General features: G+C 37.9%; 3 long non-coding RNA genes across 3 annotated transcripts; 2 read left to right on the top strand and 1 right to left on the bottom strand.

The window, feature by feature from the left end:
• The first annotated feature begins 6,978 nt into the window (after positions 1-6,978).
• LOC144984214 (uncharacterized) lies at positions 6,979-16,460 on the top strand. The gene is made up of 4 exons (XR_013647952.1): positions 6,979-7,091; positions 11,532-11,597; positions 14,631-14,720; positions 15,345-16,460. It is a non-coding gene; the product is annotated as an uncharacterized LOC144984214 (long non-coding RNA).
• Positions 7,118-9,337, top strand: LOC144984216 (uncharacterized). The gene is made up of 2 exons (XR_013647954.1): positions 7,118-8,292; positions 8,926-9,337. It is a non-coding gene; the product is annotated as an uncharacterized LOC144984216 (long non-coding RNA).
• LOC144984215 (uncharacterized) lies at positions 9,215-10,091 on the bottom strand. Its single transcript, XR_013647953.1, has 2 exons — positions 9,874-10,091; positions 9,215-9,794 (listed from the first exon to the last, which is right to left on the bottom strand). It is a non-coding gene; the product is annotated as an uncharacterized LOC144984215 (long non-coding RNA).
• Positions 16,461-16,903: the final 443 nt, after the last annotated feature.

Genomic DNA, 16,903 nt, shown 5'->3' on the forward strand with positions numbered 1-16,903 from the left:
GTAATCTCTCCAGCAGGTCTGGGTCATGTTTTTTTTGTTTTGTTTGTTTGTGAAAAAAGCCTCAAACACATCCAGATGTTCGAACCACCTTGACTGAGTCCTTTAAATAATGGGGACCACCAGGTTTTTAAAGGTTCCTTCAGGTCGAGTGACCTCTTCCATGAAGATGGTGAACACAGCTGCTCTCTAAAGGAAGCTAATAGCAGCAAAGACTAACCTGCAAACTGAAAACCTGGATCTTAGATGAGGCAGACAACCTGTGTCTGTCCTACAATCAGGCCCCCTGTGATGATCGATTGTTCACTGCTTGTACAAAAAGTAATATGATTGGCAAAAAGAAACAACGCAAAAATGGTATGGAAAAAATGAGAGAAATGGAGCTGGTGACCCAGGGCTGAACCTTGCAGGAGTTGTAACCCTGTAGAACAAGTGTGTGATTGTCGAGCATCTTATCGCCGCAGCCATGCTTGTGTTAGATCTTATCCTCGTCTTCAGGGTTCACGTCTTTTGGAGTTAATGGTTTTTATCAGCCGTGTCTGTGCTGAGACTAAAAAACACCTGTGTGCTTGTAAGATAACTTTTTATTTTTAGTTTTTCATATCACAAAGATGCAAATAATGTAGATGTTTTTCAGCAGCTCATCTCCAGTCTTATCATGTTCATCTGTGCATTCAGGCCTTTTGATCTTTTTGTTTCCTTTTAGATTTGCATTTTGGGCTATTTTTTCCTTCTATCTCCTTCCTGAGATAGAATGATTCTCATTTGATTTACCTGCTTTGGTTCCTTTCTGCTCCCCAATCCACTAAACAGTCCATAAAGCACACTATAGTAGAAATACTGGAGCTCCTCTGCAGATGATTAGCTTTTTAAAGTGGAACTGATTTCTCCTGTTTGGTGCACACCTGAGATCAGGTGAGTTTTCAAATCCACTAAAATAAAAGGACATGCAAGGAAACAAACATGAATCAATGCTGGTGTGAAGACAGTCCTAGGAGTTAAAGTACACAATGTCTATAAGTAAGAAGAGCATTGTAAGGAAAAACAAATTAAAAAAATCAGACAACAAAACTGTTGAAATGGAATAAAAAAAAAATACTGACAAAAATAAAGCACACGGGAAAAAAGGGTGTATCCAGACTAGACACCAGAGTTTGTTTCCCCTGATAATCCGAAACTAATTTTTGAGTCTGGATACACTCCAACAGACCCTGGTCCGAGACCAGGAACCTCTCTCAGACCCACCTTTGGAGGTGGTCTTCATTCATTCTCTGTAAGATTCTCCAGTCCGAATACAGTCCGTTCCTGGAGCGGAAAACTGGGCCAACACGGCCACCAAATTCGGTGGTCACGTGATTTAAACAGTCAGAATGTAGCAACAGATGAGCTGCAGACTAATGTAAAGCAACAATTGTTGTGATATCAAAAGGGAAAAAAAGGGTCAATCATCTTCTTCCGTTTTTCCCTTTCGGGATCACGGGGCTGCTGGAGCCTATCCCGGCCGCTTGTGGGTGAAGGCAGGGGACACCCTGAACAGTTCAACCGTCTGTCGCAGGGTAGAGTGTCCACAATCACACACCCACGCACTCACACATTCACACCTATGGACAATTTAGGTTGACCAATTAACCTATGAAGCATGTTTTTGGACAGTGGGAGGAAGACGGAGACCCTGGAGAGAACCCACACATGCACGGGGAGAACGTGCAACATGTTCTCCTTACTTGTTTGAACGTTTATTTTATTTTATTTTTTTTAACTTGTCCTGTCCAACAGCTGGGCAGACAGATGAGAGCTGAGGGCCTCTTGTGTTGGACATATTTTGCTTTAACAAGAGGGGTTATTAATCTTCTGACAAACCAAAGGTATGTCTGAATAAACCCCTTTTGTAATTGAGGCCAAACTTTATTGATTTCAATCATGTCTGAAAATCTTTGGTGTTGGACCGGACGGAAAAGGAAAGAAGGGAAGAAGAGAGAGGGACGTTAGAGACAGGGGGGGGTAGGGGGTGATAATAGGAGGGGAAGGGGGATAAGACCATGAAGCAGCATACAGCAACAAGTTTACTGGTTGTTAATCATTATGGTAAGGTTCAAATGTAGTACAAAAAGGGCGGGGCCTGTCCACACACACACTCAAATGTTATAAACACACCTGCTAGCTGCAAAAATGTCCACCTGTCGACATGTACACAAAACAGATAGTGTTCACACGCATACTTATGCCTTAAAACCAACTAGTGTGAAATATTTCAGTCATTCAGTCATGCCAACTGTTAGTGCAAAGGTGAGCTAACACCAGTGCTCAGGTGAGTGTTTATGTTCTTCTAAAATGGATGGTGGAACGTGAAAAGAAGGAGGGAGAGTGCCCAGCCACCCCCACCCCAAGACCCCCACCGCAGCAGCAGCGGCAGCCGGAATCCCCCCAACGCCACACGGGAACCGGCAGGGAACAACCGCCGCCCGGGCGACCAAGCCCGCCACCCAGGCCAGGGCCAGCAGGGCCGCCGCAAGGCCCCCAGAGCCAGAGGCCAGGGAGGCACGGAGGGAAAGAGAGCGCCGCCCCAGCCCAACCAGGAGAGCAGCCCCCCCGCCGTTTATTGAACGTTTATTTTAACACCGCTAAAAACGCTTCTCACATTTCTGTCTTTAGTTGCTTCGCCCCGCCCTCTTAATTCCTGACCAATGAGGGAAGAGATTTTTGGTCATATGGTTTTGTTAACAAGCTTCCAGAAGGGCAGCTTGAAGCCAGTCTGAATACGGACCAAACGCAAGGTTCAGGACTCCATCCGGACCAAGCTAAGCGGACAGGGTCCGGACCAAACTGTTTTCCCAGTCTGACTACACCCTAACGTCATGAAATAAATACCTAGATGTAGATAAGAATAATACAGCTAAAACAATTTTGCTCAAAAACAACATAAAAACCACAAATATTATTTTAGGAAAGTAAGTTGTAAAAAAAAAGTTAGAGAAAAAAATGGCTCATCTAAAAATATTCAAAGAAAACAGATAAAAAAAACTGTTTTAAAACAGAATAAAAAATCTGCTAATAAAAAATAATTTACTAAAGCATAATAGGTGTATTTTATTTGCCTTCAACTCCTAATTACAAATTTATTTTATTCCTTGTACAGCTTTCCAATTTTGATACTTTTTTATGCTTTGGGGGCTTTTGGATGATTTGCTGCTTTTTGTGTTGACTTCATGCTAAAACTTTAGAGTTTAAAACAAAGAAAACACAGCAGCTGGTCCATTCGTTTTTTTTCTGTCAGGTATAGGTAAGTGGCTCCAGTGAGGGTTTTGAAAATGAAGCTGCGTTTTCTGGGTTTTCTCTCTAACAGCTTCCAGCAGCTCTGAGGGGAGCAGAGCTTTCAGACCACTTGTTGCTAATAGAGGGTATTTACCCTAACGGGAACAGAGAGGGTGTAACCTCAGGTCACTGCACTCTGCAACAACACTGACACAAAGACACACAGGCGGCCCGCTCTGCTTTTACAGCAGGGACAGACGGAAACACTGTGAAAAACGTCTGTCTGAACGGGTCATGCAAGCGTTTGGGTCAGCATCGGGTCAGATGTGTTTTCTGACCTGCCTCAAGTCTTTTCTTGAAAACAAACACAAGTTTGCTCATGCAGACAGTCAGTGGTGTCCAGATTTCCTGGTTGGATGTCATCAAATCATGTACACCCTCTAAATAAATATTATACCACCTGAAAGGGATAACTTACCTGCTTTTCCTGTACCCGAGGAGCAGCACATCCCATCGATAAGGGATTACAGGGCTGATACCAATGCTACGTTCACACTAGACTTGAACGCACATGGTGTTTACACTGGACTGTCGCTACCCGATACTAACATCCCCTACAGTTAGACAAGGCTTGGTGCGAAATGTCAAAGCAGTGCGAATTTTGCAAGTCTTGCTCCAGACTTTTTCTTTCACAGCTCTATTCTGATAAATGAAAACGTTGGAGTCATAATTCCAGCTGGGCACAAACCGCAACTATTCTTCCTCAGTAATCAATGTTCAGAATGTTGGCACTTCCGTGAATTAAAAAGGATGCCATCCATTGTCTCTGCTGTAAGAAGCAGGCTGGATGGATCAAAAACACGAAGGAACGAAGGAACAAAGGACCGGTTTAGGGACCAAACCATCCAAATGGTAAGAGTCAGTAAGAGGACAATCTGGTAAAGAGCGGCTGCAGGAATTTGGCTTCATACTGTTGTCCTAATGAGGGAAGTGGGTCCAGCTGAGAAGGGGGCGGAGCAACGGACACAGGAACAGAGGCAGGGATACCAATGGGTCACCATCAAATCTGAGTCCCTCATTGATACAACCTGGTTTAACTTCCAATGTGCATTTTGTACATAGTGCCCAAAAACAGTCGTGTGTAGCTATATGTGACTGCAAGAGTTTTGATTGCAGAAGAACAATTTCTATGCATTTACATAAACTTAAGAATTTGGTTGCACAAATAAAACATCTCATTTTTACTGCAGGTAATTATTTTTTAGAAAGTATACCTAATTTAGCAGAGGTAACATAATTTTTTTTTTTTTTTTTAACCAAGGGAAAGCCACATCCTACAAGGCTGCACGATGGTAAATGCTGTCGCCAGTACCAAAGCCCTGGTCAGTGTCCCAGCTGGGTCCTTTCTGCGTGGAGTTTGCATGTTCTCCTCCTGCATGTGCGGGTTTTCTCTGGGCACTCCGGTTTACTCCTACAGTCCAAAAACGTGATAAATTGGTGTCTCTAAATTATCCCTAGGTGTGCATGTATACTGCCTTCACCCAACATTTGCTGGGTTGGATCCAGCAACTCCAAAAGGGATTCAGTGGGTTCTGTGAAGATGGAAGGATGGAAAATCACATAATCTGGGTTCTGTAAAACAGACAATTAAAATTGGTCTGTAATTATTCCACATAGGATAAAGATTCAATAATGCACACTTACATATTATTAAAGCTGTTACTGGTAAGTAAAAAGTGAAAAAGGAACATTAGGCTGTAAAAAAAATACATCTAAAACATGCATTAAAAAGAATAATATCCTAGTAATTCTGTTTTCTTTCCTTTGATAAGGTAAGGTCAGAATTTTGGATTTTGATGCCCTCCTATTTGATATAAATACAGATAAATATACAAAACATTACTAACTGCAACATTTAAAATCAACCAAATTGTCGCACATTGATGTGATATCATAAATATGAAAAACAGGAAGAATCACTGTTTTTAAATATATGATGTTAAAACATTAAATATTGCTCTCCTAAACTATGTATGATGGATATTTTTAGATCCATTAATCTCCTCAATAAAAACCGGGCAACAATGGGGAACTGAAAAAAAACACACTAAGAGCTTTTAATATTTTGAAAGAGTTCAGTTCATGTCCTTTTTGTTTTCATATTTTCATGGAGTCAATGGAAAACTATTTCAGGCCCATAAGATGCTAAAAAAACAGAACCAGGGTGACCCAGCTTCACCCGAGCAGTTTGAATTTATAGGCTGCACGACAGTGAGGACAACAAAACGCTATGTGAAAAATAAAGTGGACTGACAAAGCAGAAGACTGATCGAGTTAAACGGCTTGTGTTGTCGGCTAAGCTCCGGGTTTAGGAAGAAACACAGCCAAATTAGTCGGAACAACGACCCGGCTGTATTTGTTGTCATTCCGGAGCCAGTTATGCCTAATGCCCCTCCGCGGTGACACCTATCTCACGTAAAATAAATGTGGTGAGGGTCCTGACCCCTTCTTGTTTGGATTTGAAGGCCTTCAGCCAGACAGCCGTGCAGCGATGCAACGAACGTATCAACACAAACCTTCATGCAGGAATGCAGCCGCGGCTCGTTTGACTCGGCCACAGACCCGGCTTTGACCATGTGTGTGGGAACATGGGTTTAAGGAGGATGGACTAAAATCCAAACAACCTCTTTATTTACACTTTTGTTTGATGTTATATTGCTGTCAGTGTCTTTACATACAGTGGAGGAAACAATATTTGATCCTTTGCTGACTTTGTGGGTTTGCCCAACTAAAAGAAATTAACAGTCTGTCATTAGTCTGTCATCCTAATGGTTGATGATTTCAAAGCAGTTGGAACCACAGTCACCAAGTAAAACGGCTCATCAACTACAAGAAACCTCTGGCCTCTGTGCTGCTAAAAAGGGTTTTCCCACAAAATATAAAATCTTTTCTTGCAAGAGTGATCAAATACTTTTATCTCTCATCAAAATACAAGTAAAATTTTAAACATTCTTTAAAGAGGATTTCTTGATTTTCATCTGTGATTGTTGAAATGAATCTGCCATTAGAATGATAAACTGCTAATTTATTTTTAAGTGGTCCAAGCTACAAAAGTTACAAAAGTGCCATGTGAAAGTTCAGTTTCAATGTGGCTTGATGTCTGAAAGTGTTTTGAAGATGTAGTGCATGAAGCAGTCCATTCCAACACATAAAAGGGAACTACTTGGAGGACAGGAAGTCACGCTTAAAGAGGAAGAGCGTGTTTCTACTGGTGTCCAGCACAGAGTGATAACATGTTTGACTCTTGATAAGAAACATTTACATTTCAGAGTTTAGTTTTCTTTTACCAGGATGATCCAATATGAACCAAAAAGTAATGACAACCCTTCGTCATTTCTCAAAGCTTCATAAAAAGGGAAAAGCAGTCAAACATAAAAAAAGGACAGCCAGCACCAAAATAGTCATGAATTTCTTGTTTTTTGTGTTTCTTGTCTGTCTTGTCAGCCTATAGATTTTCAGTTTTTTCAGTCCACTGGCATAAAGATTAAGGAAATTTTAAAGATGTCCAATCCAGCAGGACCTTCACAAAGGTTGTGCCTAAACCGCATAAAAACAATATTGCTTAGATCCACATGTGGATTGGGGTGAATAAACAAGTCACCCGCAAAGAGGAGGTACAAGTTTACAACGTTCTTTAAAAAAGCAGAAGTGAAAAAAAAAATCGTTCTTGACAGAAAGAATAGCTGTTCCCCTGGGTTGCAGCTTCATCTTCTGTAAGCTGTTTTGTACAACAACATTCCAAACCATGGCTGCTCCTCAAGATGAGATTTTCATGTCTCCAGGTATGATTCCTTTTTATTGGTAATCCCTTCACTCACGACCCTTTATGGTAAAAGAGCATTTTTTTCTGCACAGATCTGTAACAGTCGATAGTTGGCTGCATGCACAGCAAAAACAAAACGTTATCAGACATATTTGTATAATTTTCATACTTGGTAAAAGACACAATGATTTAAAGCATTAAATCAGTGGGGTGAAAAAGTAACAGATTCTGCAATTCTGCAGTTGTATCACTGAAAAAGATGAGCATTTTGCTTTTCGGCTTAAATGGTTTATACTCATGTAGAGCTTTTCTACATTGCTTTAATACGGTGGCCCTGAAGTGCAAACCATTCAACAAATCACTCGATACAAAAACATTTTTAAGATCACAGCAACAATTTAAAAAGCAGTATTACATTTTAGAAAACAAAACAAAATTTCAGAAAACAAAACTTAAAAAACAAAAAAGAAAAAAACATTTCACAAAACAAAATTAATTTCCAGAAAAAAAATGAAATACTAAAAAACTGAAAACATTTCAGAAAACAAAATTAATTTCCAGGAAAAAAAAGAAATATTAAAAAATGAAAACATTTTAGAAAAAAATGAAATATTAAAAAATGAAAAACATTTCAGAAAAAAATGAAATATTAAAAAATGAAAAACATTTCAGAACACAGATTTAATTTCCAGAAAACAAAACGAAATCTTCAAAAATGAAAAACATTTCCAAACCGGAAGAGGCAGGTACTATGGGACAACGCCGATTGGATGATGATGTTTGTCAATCATTTGAACTGAAAAGTATTTTAAATGAAGCGATGACGGATTTTATCGTCCAAACAACAATGTACCATAATAATCCATGGATTTCCCATTTATATATTAAATCAAAAATGCAGCAAACGGATAATGAAGGTTTAAATTTTTTTTTAATATTTCGTCTGAAGCAGAACGGTCACCCGGAAGTGGTTTGTGTGGATGACGTCCGTTCTGCAGGTAAACAATGAAAGGGAAGGACGATAAAACGTTAACTTAAACGTTAATCTTTGTATATTTAGCGGATGTGATGACAGAACGCACGCAGAAATATCAACACCAACCAGGTTTACAACTGTTTCGAAATGTCTGTGAGAGGATTCTGTCTGAAGCAGCAGCTGCGAAGAAACTGGTGTTAGACGGCGCACATCAGGAAATGCAGTCCCGCCATCCACAGATAAGGTATGGAGGCACATTTGTTTGATCTAATAAATGTAGCGTTAAACGTGATTTCTAGGTGGGTGTTTACAGACAGATCCAAGATCTTTCAGTCATACGTTAATGACAGGTTACCTCATCACCTGGAGAGGGGGGGGGGGGGGGTCACGTGGGCAGGATTCTCAGACTGGTGAACCAGCCGCATAAATCAGCAAAGCTGTCAGGTAAACTGCAGCAGTTTGTGTCTCAGAATAACATTTATGAATGCTTCTTATTCATACTATTAAGATCTGTGACTTTAGAGTGTGTCAGTGCACAGAAACATGACAGTAAATGACTGGATGTGCACATCATAAGACACGTCCAGGTGTGTAACTAACGGTGGCAAAGTCTGTAGTCTAAAAAAAATCTTTAAAATAAAACATTTTAGTCTTTCAGGCAGAGGAGGAATACCAAATTATTTTAGAATGTATTTTTATAAGACTGAAATAATGTATTTTATTCTGAGTTTGGTGTTTTGACCCCTCCCTAATGAATTTCTGGTTTAACCCATTTTCTCCTCATTTTGATGAACTCAACTTTTTCCTGAATGAAAGATGAACGGCAGCCGATGTTTTTCTGTCAGGGATTTTTAATTTATTAATTTATTTCTGTCAGGGATTTCAATGGAGCTGGAGTCCAGTGCAGAGGAAGCTGCAAGCATGTACGAGCAGGAACTGGCGTTCCTTATCTGTGCATCTTCCTCTGGATGTGATGCTGATTTTACGTTGATTTCAATGATGTATTGTGATTTTAATGCATTTTTCTGTTTTGTGAAGCACCTTGAATTACTTTGTGTACGAATTGTGCTATACAAATAAACTTGCCTTGCCTTGCCTGAGCAGCAATGTGGACAAACCTTCCCTGACATGACTCTTTTTGATATAGTTGTTAAGCACAAACAGACTTTTCCCAGATGCATTTTTTCCTCTAATAAATGTGACTGACAGGTACGCTGAGTAAATGCTGAATGTAAACGTAACATTTGATTGACTGCATGAAGAAGCCCATAAAGGAAAATCCACAACTGTTTCTTTGTTTCTGTTTTTGAATAACGTATTCATGTTAAGTTTTCAATAAATATACTGAATTGCTATGAAACAAATTTGTTTATTTTCATATCCGTTATTACAATCCTCATGTCAGCATTCAGTTTTTTCATTGACAAAGAAACATTTCTAAACAACAGCTTTGAAAATCAAACATCAACTTTGTTAATAAAGCTTTAAAACCTAAAATGGTAAACATGGAAAAGCTCCTAAATGAAGCAAGTCTAATATGAACATTTTAAACTGGAGTTTTGCTTAAAGGATTATTAAGTTGTTTGGAGTTGAACAAGTGTTTGATGCGATTCCTCGTAGATGTGATTTTCCAGATCATCAGCCCGACGCTAAAGCCAGGAATTATGCTTAGTCTTTCACTCCCCACTGCATCATTTACAACTAATCAGGCTTATGCAGCAGGTTAAAGACGTTTTTTTAAAGGACCTGCAATTTAAAAAAAAATTAGATATTAAGGTTAAATAATATTTATTGATTACATTGCACATAAATCATGGTGACTTGCCTGTACACTGCACAATGATATGAATGACTTTAGTCTTGTTGTATTCAGCTGCCATCTGTTCTTCTGCAGCACAAACCTTTCTGGAACTTCGCTTTGAGAAACTTCACCTGCAGAAATATCACATGTTAATTCAATTAAGTATTTTATAAACTTTTAAAGTTAATTTTTAAGTGTCAGTATATGTATATGCATGGTTCAAAAATATACAATGCACTTTAATATTATTTCCCATAATAACTTTTTTACTGATTTCAATCTTAAAGTAGATTTTTAGCAACACTGATGCCATATAATTACTGTAATTACTGTATAAATCACAGAATCAGGCTGGCTCGGAGCTTTTTCTCTCATGTTGTCACCGAAAACGGGAACGGCTATCATGTGAAGACGGTTCGTCTCCATCGGGTTCTTTTTGCGCATGCGCAAGATAAAAAAAAATTATCTTTTCAAAGCAGCACTTTAATTAACATCCTAAAATTAACATCCTTAGAGACATGTGACTGACAAAAGAAAAGATCACAGAATTGATTCTTACCTGAAGATGATTGACAGCATGAACCTCGCAGCCGTAGACTTTAGCGCACAGCGTTCATAGTAAAAGTGCTCACAAACTACTTCTGGGTGATCGTGTGTCAGGCGAAATGTTAAAAAAAGAATTTAAAAGTTCATTAACAGTTTGCTGCATTTTTAATATTATATATAAATGGGAAATCCATGGATTATTATAGTACATTGTTGTTTGGACGATAAAATCCGGCATCGCTTCATTTAAAATACTTTTCAGTTCAAATGATTGACAAAAATCATCATCCAATCAGTGTTGTCCCATAGTACCTGCCTCTTCCGGTTTGGAAATGTTTTTCATTTTTGAAGATTTCGTTTTGTTTTCTGGAAATTAATTTTGTTTTCTGAAATGTTTCGCTTTTTTTAATATTTCATTTTTTTCTGGAAATTAATTTTGTTTTCTGAAATGTTTTTTTTTTTTTCATTTTTGTTTTTTAAGTTTTGGTTTCTGAAATTTTGTTTTGCTTTCTAAAATGTAATGCTGCTTTTTAACATTTTTAAAAAAAAATTATTGTTGTGATCTTAAAAGTGTTTTTGTATCGAGTGATTTGTTGAATGCTTTGCACTGCAGGGCTACCGTACTTTAAGGTCGCCCACAATCACAGTCCCCCCCCCCCCCCACACACACACACACACACATTCACAAAGTGACGGTGGCCTCACTGCCGAACACTGCTGCCAGCCTAAAACCACAGAGAAATGTTTCTTATACATTTGGTGAGTGTCACACGAATGATCTTATTTCTTCACTTTTTACTGTTTGCATTAAACCAGACCAACCAGACATTATCTTTGACTTTATTTTAGTGAAAGGTCTCAAATGTGGTTTAACAAAGTATTAAAAAGGTCCTAAATAAGTGTTATATTTTAAATTTGTAAATACCGGATTGGTGTGTTCGTTAGTTAAGTCACCTGTTTACCAGAAAACAGTCTTAACTATATAGTTTGCTACATTAGAGACTCGTTCACAGACTTTTTAATGTGTTTCTGCTGTCAGAAAGTGTTTGCATTTTTTCTTTCAAATTACCTGTATTTTTTTCACAGTTTTTAATTTTAAAGTTTTTTTTATTTTTACTTCTTCTGTGTTTTTTCAGATGTGTTTGAGGAGGACAACGACAATGCATACACTGAAGCCGCGGTCCGAGAGGCAGCCTCTCCCAGTATGTCATACAAGTAAAGCAACACAACAGCGCTCATCTGTGTGAATTCGTTTTTTTTTTTTACACGAGGAGAGTCCTCTGAAATAATATTTATGCATATTCCTTTTAGTCTTGCTGGCTCTCAAATTCAGGAGAGAAGCAGAGACTGAGGCGGGCCAAACTGTCTGGAACGTTCATGCAGTTCCAACAACTGGTCACTAGGGGGCAATGTTGCTGGAAACAAGCTCTGATCAGCACTGAAAAAAAGGATAGAAAAAACAAAAAACAGGCTAATCCTCTGACAATCTCAATAACTGAACCTTCTCTCTCCTGGCTGCATTTCTCTGAGAAAGGTCCTATTGTCACTAATTATCAGATTTGTAATGAAAATTTCTTTCTACTTGTAAGGCAAGGCATTCGTATTTAACCTACCTCATGTCCTGTCAAGCAAATACTTCTTTTTCCTATTTTAGATCATTCATAAAGTTTCTAGCTGCACAAACTGATGAGTACTCACACAACACACACATAAAAGTTTTTATACAACTCATTTCTACAAAATCCTTCATAAAAAAACGTATTATTTATAATAAGTTCTACATTTACTCAATAAGTAAATACTTAATAAAATTTTCTTAGTTTAGGTCAATGTTTCTGGTGTCAAAAATTCAAGAGGGGGAAACCTCTGTTCTTTTTGGCATTCTGCAGCTGAAGGTCTTCTTGTTCAGTCAGCACAAAAGTCCAGGTTTCACACCTGCTCAAGAAAAATGATTATCAGAGTTTGGTGAGGATCAAATGACTCTGAGTAAAAGTGGTGTGGGTACCGGATCGACTCGGGGTCCTTCGACCAATGATGACGTCACACTATTTGATTGGCTGTATGTTGGCACGATGACGTATACGATAGTGATTGGTCAATTTATTGGTCCAGACAAATCACGCTCTTACAGTTACGGTGAACGATAACACTATGACTTTCCGTTATTCGGGAGAAACAGAAATTCCATAGTGTGAAATTCGATTAATGCTTAGGACTGTAGGCTGCTCCTTTTAATTCTAGTTATGAATATGACAATGTTTTTTTCTAAGATTAAAAAAAGGGAAACGGACATTTGGGAGAATTAAACCAGACTGCACACCATAGATAAATATTTTTTTATACAGTCATTAATTTGCTCAAATAGGGAAAATAAGTCTATATTGCCAATGGTTCTCCCTTTAAAACATAAACAGAACATATTTGTATTCAAGTACAGTTTGCATGAAAGAGATGTTTGTCAGACATAAACAATTATGTCAGACACCTTAAAATTAAAAATGGCATTATTAGTTATGAGTGAGAAAAACTTTACAAAAGGAAACGTAAAATCCCTAGGGTGACGTCAGCATTGGTTGAAGGACCCCGAGTCGATCTGGCAGCCCGAGTCGATCCGGTAACCACACCGGCACCAAATAACCATTGATTGATTGAAAAGTTTAAACAACAAAACTAAAAAATATATAATTGTTTCAAATCCATTTGAGATAACAATTCAAAAAGTGATTAGAAAATAGAGAGAATAAAAGAAAAGAATGATGTTATTTTCTTCTCTTCACTGTGGTGCTCCTAATTATATATAGACATGTACTTATACATACAGTAAATACAAGACAATCTGAATCCATTAAACATCATGATTGTCAAATGAAGTTTGATTAATTGCTTTAAAGCAGTGCTTCTCAATTATTTTTTGCAAGGCCCCCCTAGGAAAAACAAAATGCCCCCCCCCCCCCACAGACCCACACGCACTCGCTGCGGTGACAATATATTAGGTTAGTATCTATAAAAATTGTAAAAAGTATGTCTGAAATTTTATCTTTTAACATTAAAAAAAGAAAAAAAAACAATATAAATTAACTTGAACAAACATTAACTTTATTTAGCCACACAGAAACACTGTTCTAGTCTAAAACAGAAAAGAAGCTTAAAGTGCCTGAAATATAATAATAATAAAATTCATTTATTTAAACTAGAAACATTTTGACCAACCATTTGATGCTGACAAAAATAATTCAATCAATAAATAATATTAATGTAAATTGATCTGAAACATGAGCAATACATTTAACGTTTTTAGTCTGAAGAAATAGGTAAAAAACATTGTGCTGATTTTTTTTCTAAATGATGGATTGTTTATTTATGATCTCATAAAGTGCAGCAGTTTTACTGCATTACCTGCTGTCTTTATGTCAAATACTGACACCAACTAAACCACAGGCAGACAAAGAATACGTTTATGGAAAACATTGACCCGTCATAAAAATGTCTACAATAGTTTATTAAGAATGACATTATTAGCATGTAATCTAAATGCACGGAATGATCCTGGTGTTGCGCAATCCAGGCAGCGCTTGCAGCATGCACGTTCCACCTCGCAGCCTGAGCCCACTACCCCTCCCCTTTCCTTCTCACACACGCAGCTGCGTGTAACAGGAGACAGGAGGGAGCAGCTGCAGGGACGGCAGTTCACAGTTTCAGGCTGTTACAAACTCTGTGATATAAAAGATAATAGTAAATCAATAGTGCACCAGATTTTTTTTCAAGCAATGAGCCGCTGACACTGCAGCCCTGCGTTAAATTTGCGGCTCGGGCAATGGCTTTGTTACCTGTGCCTAAAACCGCTATTACTGCGCGCCCCCCCTGGTGTTGCATCGGACGCGCCCCCCCTGGCATTGCATCCCTCTATTTGAGAAGCACTGCTTTAAAGAAAAAAGCAAAAAACAAATTCATAGAATTTCCTCCACATTTTTTTTAGTGTTTTATGCTACGCTCACATGATGGTGTCTTTTTTTATTCACTGAAGTGCCAACCAGTTGAGAATTGATCATGGAGGAGAAATTAATTACTGCAGTTTTTGCCCGGCCCTACATGTAGTGTGAACACCACATGCTAAAAAGCACATACAAGAACCCGTGTTCAGTGCTTCCTTGAACACACATCACATTCCCAGTCTGCACGCACATAAGGGGACAAAAAATTGTTGGTACTTCAGATCTTTCTGTTCTCTGTTTTAGATCAAAGGAATCAATCCATCCTGCAATCTTATGCATTTGTGGCATGCTGCTGGGTGATCCTTTTGATTATCATGGGCCTCCGTGTCTATTGTGAGTATAGCTTGGTTTCTATTTACCAAAATTACAGAGAGACATTTAAAAAACATGGTCAGTGATGATCAGCTATTCAGCTTGTGGAACCGGTATCAATTGAATATCCCAAACCCTACAGCAGTGTTTTTCAACCTTTGTGAGCAACGGCACACTTTAACCTTGACAAAAATCCTGTGGCACAGTCGTTGTAATAGCTAATCGTTCATATGATTTGCTAAAATATTATTTTAACCACTCAACAAACTTGAACTTAGGTTCAGTTTAAGCCAACACTGAGTCTTTCTGGCACATGTGATCCATCAATATTTGCCAAACTGATCATTTTCCTGCCAGAAAAGTGTCTTTTTTATTTTATTTTCAAGTCTCATAGGATTCTGCAAATACCTTAGTGTAAATCTAGCCCCTTATTTCTGTTGCATAAATCTGAAGCTTAGTTGAAAGTATCAAATATTGCAATTCTTAAAACGAACATATGCTGGTTTCAGGGAGAAATTTTCCATACATATCCCATGCAAAAGGACCATCTTCACACTCCAAAAATTGTATTTATTTGATACATAAATATCTCAAATGGACAAACTTAAATTATATATTTTTTATTTATTTTTGTCTACTTTTCAGTTACCATTACCATTTCTGTCAAGCTGAAAAGTCTTGAAGCTGAAGCTGAAAATTGCAAATACCTCAAGCATGGTTTTTTCCCTTCTTATGATTTTGATTGTTGCTAATAAATCTGGCTTATGGTAAAGGTGTATGCCCTGAGAAGAAGTTCACTTCATCAATAATAAAGTATTTTGAAGACATTTTTAATTGTTGTAAGTGTGGGACGAAAATGTATCACATGTTGGATCTTTTGGACTTTTGGCTTTAAGTTTTTCTTTGATGTTAAGTCTTCTTAAATTTTAAGAAATTGCAAAATTGTCTTTAACATCAGCGTCAAACATTGTTTATACACAGTTGCATACTCTTTGGTTCTGGTTGGACATCTTGTCAGTTAAATGCTTTCTGCAGATTAAACAAAAGGCACTCAAAAGCTGAGCTGTGTGATTTATTCAGTTCTAACTGAAATCTGTTTGTTGCTTTTTCAAATGAGATAAAAATGTCTCCGCTCAAACCGCACAGAGACGCAGTGTTGAATCCAGCATAGCTGTCAAATATGCTTAACTTTTGTAAAAGTACATGTGGTGGAGAAAGGAACTGTACTCGCTTCAAACTGTGTTTAAATGCAAGCATGTAGATTTGCAGAAAAACTGTCCAATTCATTTTATGTCAGACAATTTCTTTATAGAGCAATAAAAACACATTCTTGGTCACTTTATTTAACCAGGATACAACCCAATTAGCTGCGTTGCATTTGTGGTGTCACACCCACGTGACAGTATGAAATGCTGCAATTCAAACCAAGAATTGGTGGGGGGATCTGTTTAGGTTAGTTTGGTGACAAAACAGTTTTGCTTCTTGGGCAAGGCAAAAGTGAGTCCATTTAGATAAAGTAGTCAGAAAAATGCCAATGCCAATGTCAAAAAAAGGTCATGAAAAGAGAAAAACTCACTATTCTTCTATGATATTTGTTTAAAAACCAAGAGGAACTGAGGCCCGGTCAGTTAAAGCAAAGTCCGCACTGCAGGTGAAATTCTGTAAACCTTTCTCTTTGTTTTCCATACAACACTGAAATCCCATTCATGGCCTTTAAATTTTTTGTGTTACACTAAAATCTTTTGCTCTGCAGCAGTCTTGCAGAATAATTTAACCCCTTAATTACACAAATAAAAACAAAAAACTTTTTATCTGCTGCTAATTGCCTTGGGGGAATAATACTTAGACTCAATGTTTTTAAATTCTTTTTCAACCGTTTGGTTGAAAAAAGCAGTTAACAGGTCAACAGACTTACAGTGAGGTCAATAAGTATTTGATCCCTGTGATTTAGCAAGTTCTCCCACTTAGAAAATCGTACAACGTGATTTCTGAATGTTTCTTCAGATTCTGTCTCTCACTGTGGAAATGCACCTATGATGAAAATTTTAGACCCCTCCATGTTTTCTAAGTGGGAGAACTTGCTAAATCACAGGGTGATCAATTACTTATTGAACTCACTGTATACTGCTATTTCAGAGCAGTGAAACTCCACTGCACTGTTAGATCTACAGCTAGTCCCCAGTAAAATGTACTACCTTAATATT

The sequence above is a fragment of the Oryzias latipes genome, chromosome 15 (genome assembly GCF_053564925.1).
Source record: "Oryzias latipes strain Hd-rR chromosome 15, Olatipes_Hd-rR_3.1".
Classification (NCBI taxonomy): domain Eukaryota; kingdom Metazoa; phylum Chordata; class Actinopteri; order Beloniformes; family Adrianichthyidae; genus Oryzias; species Oryzias latipes.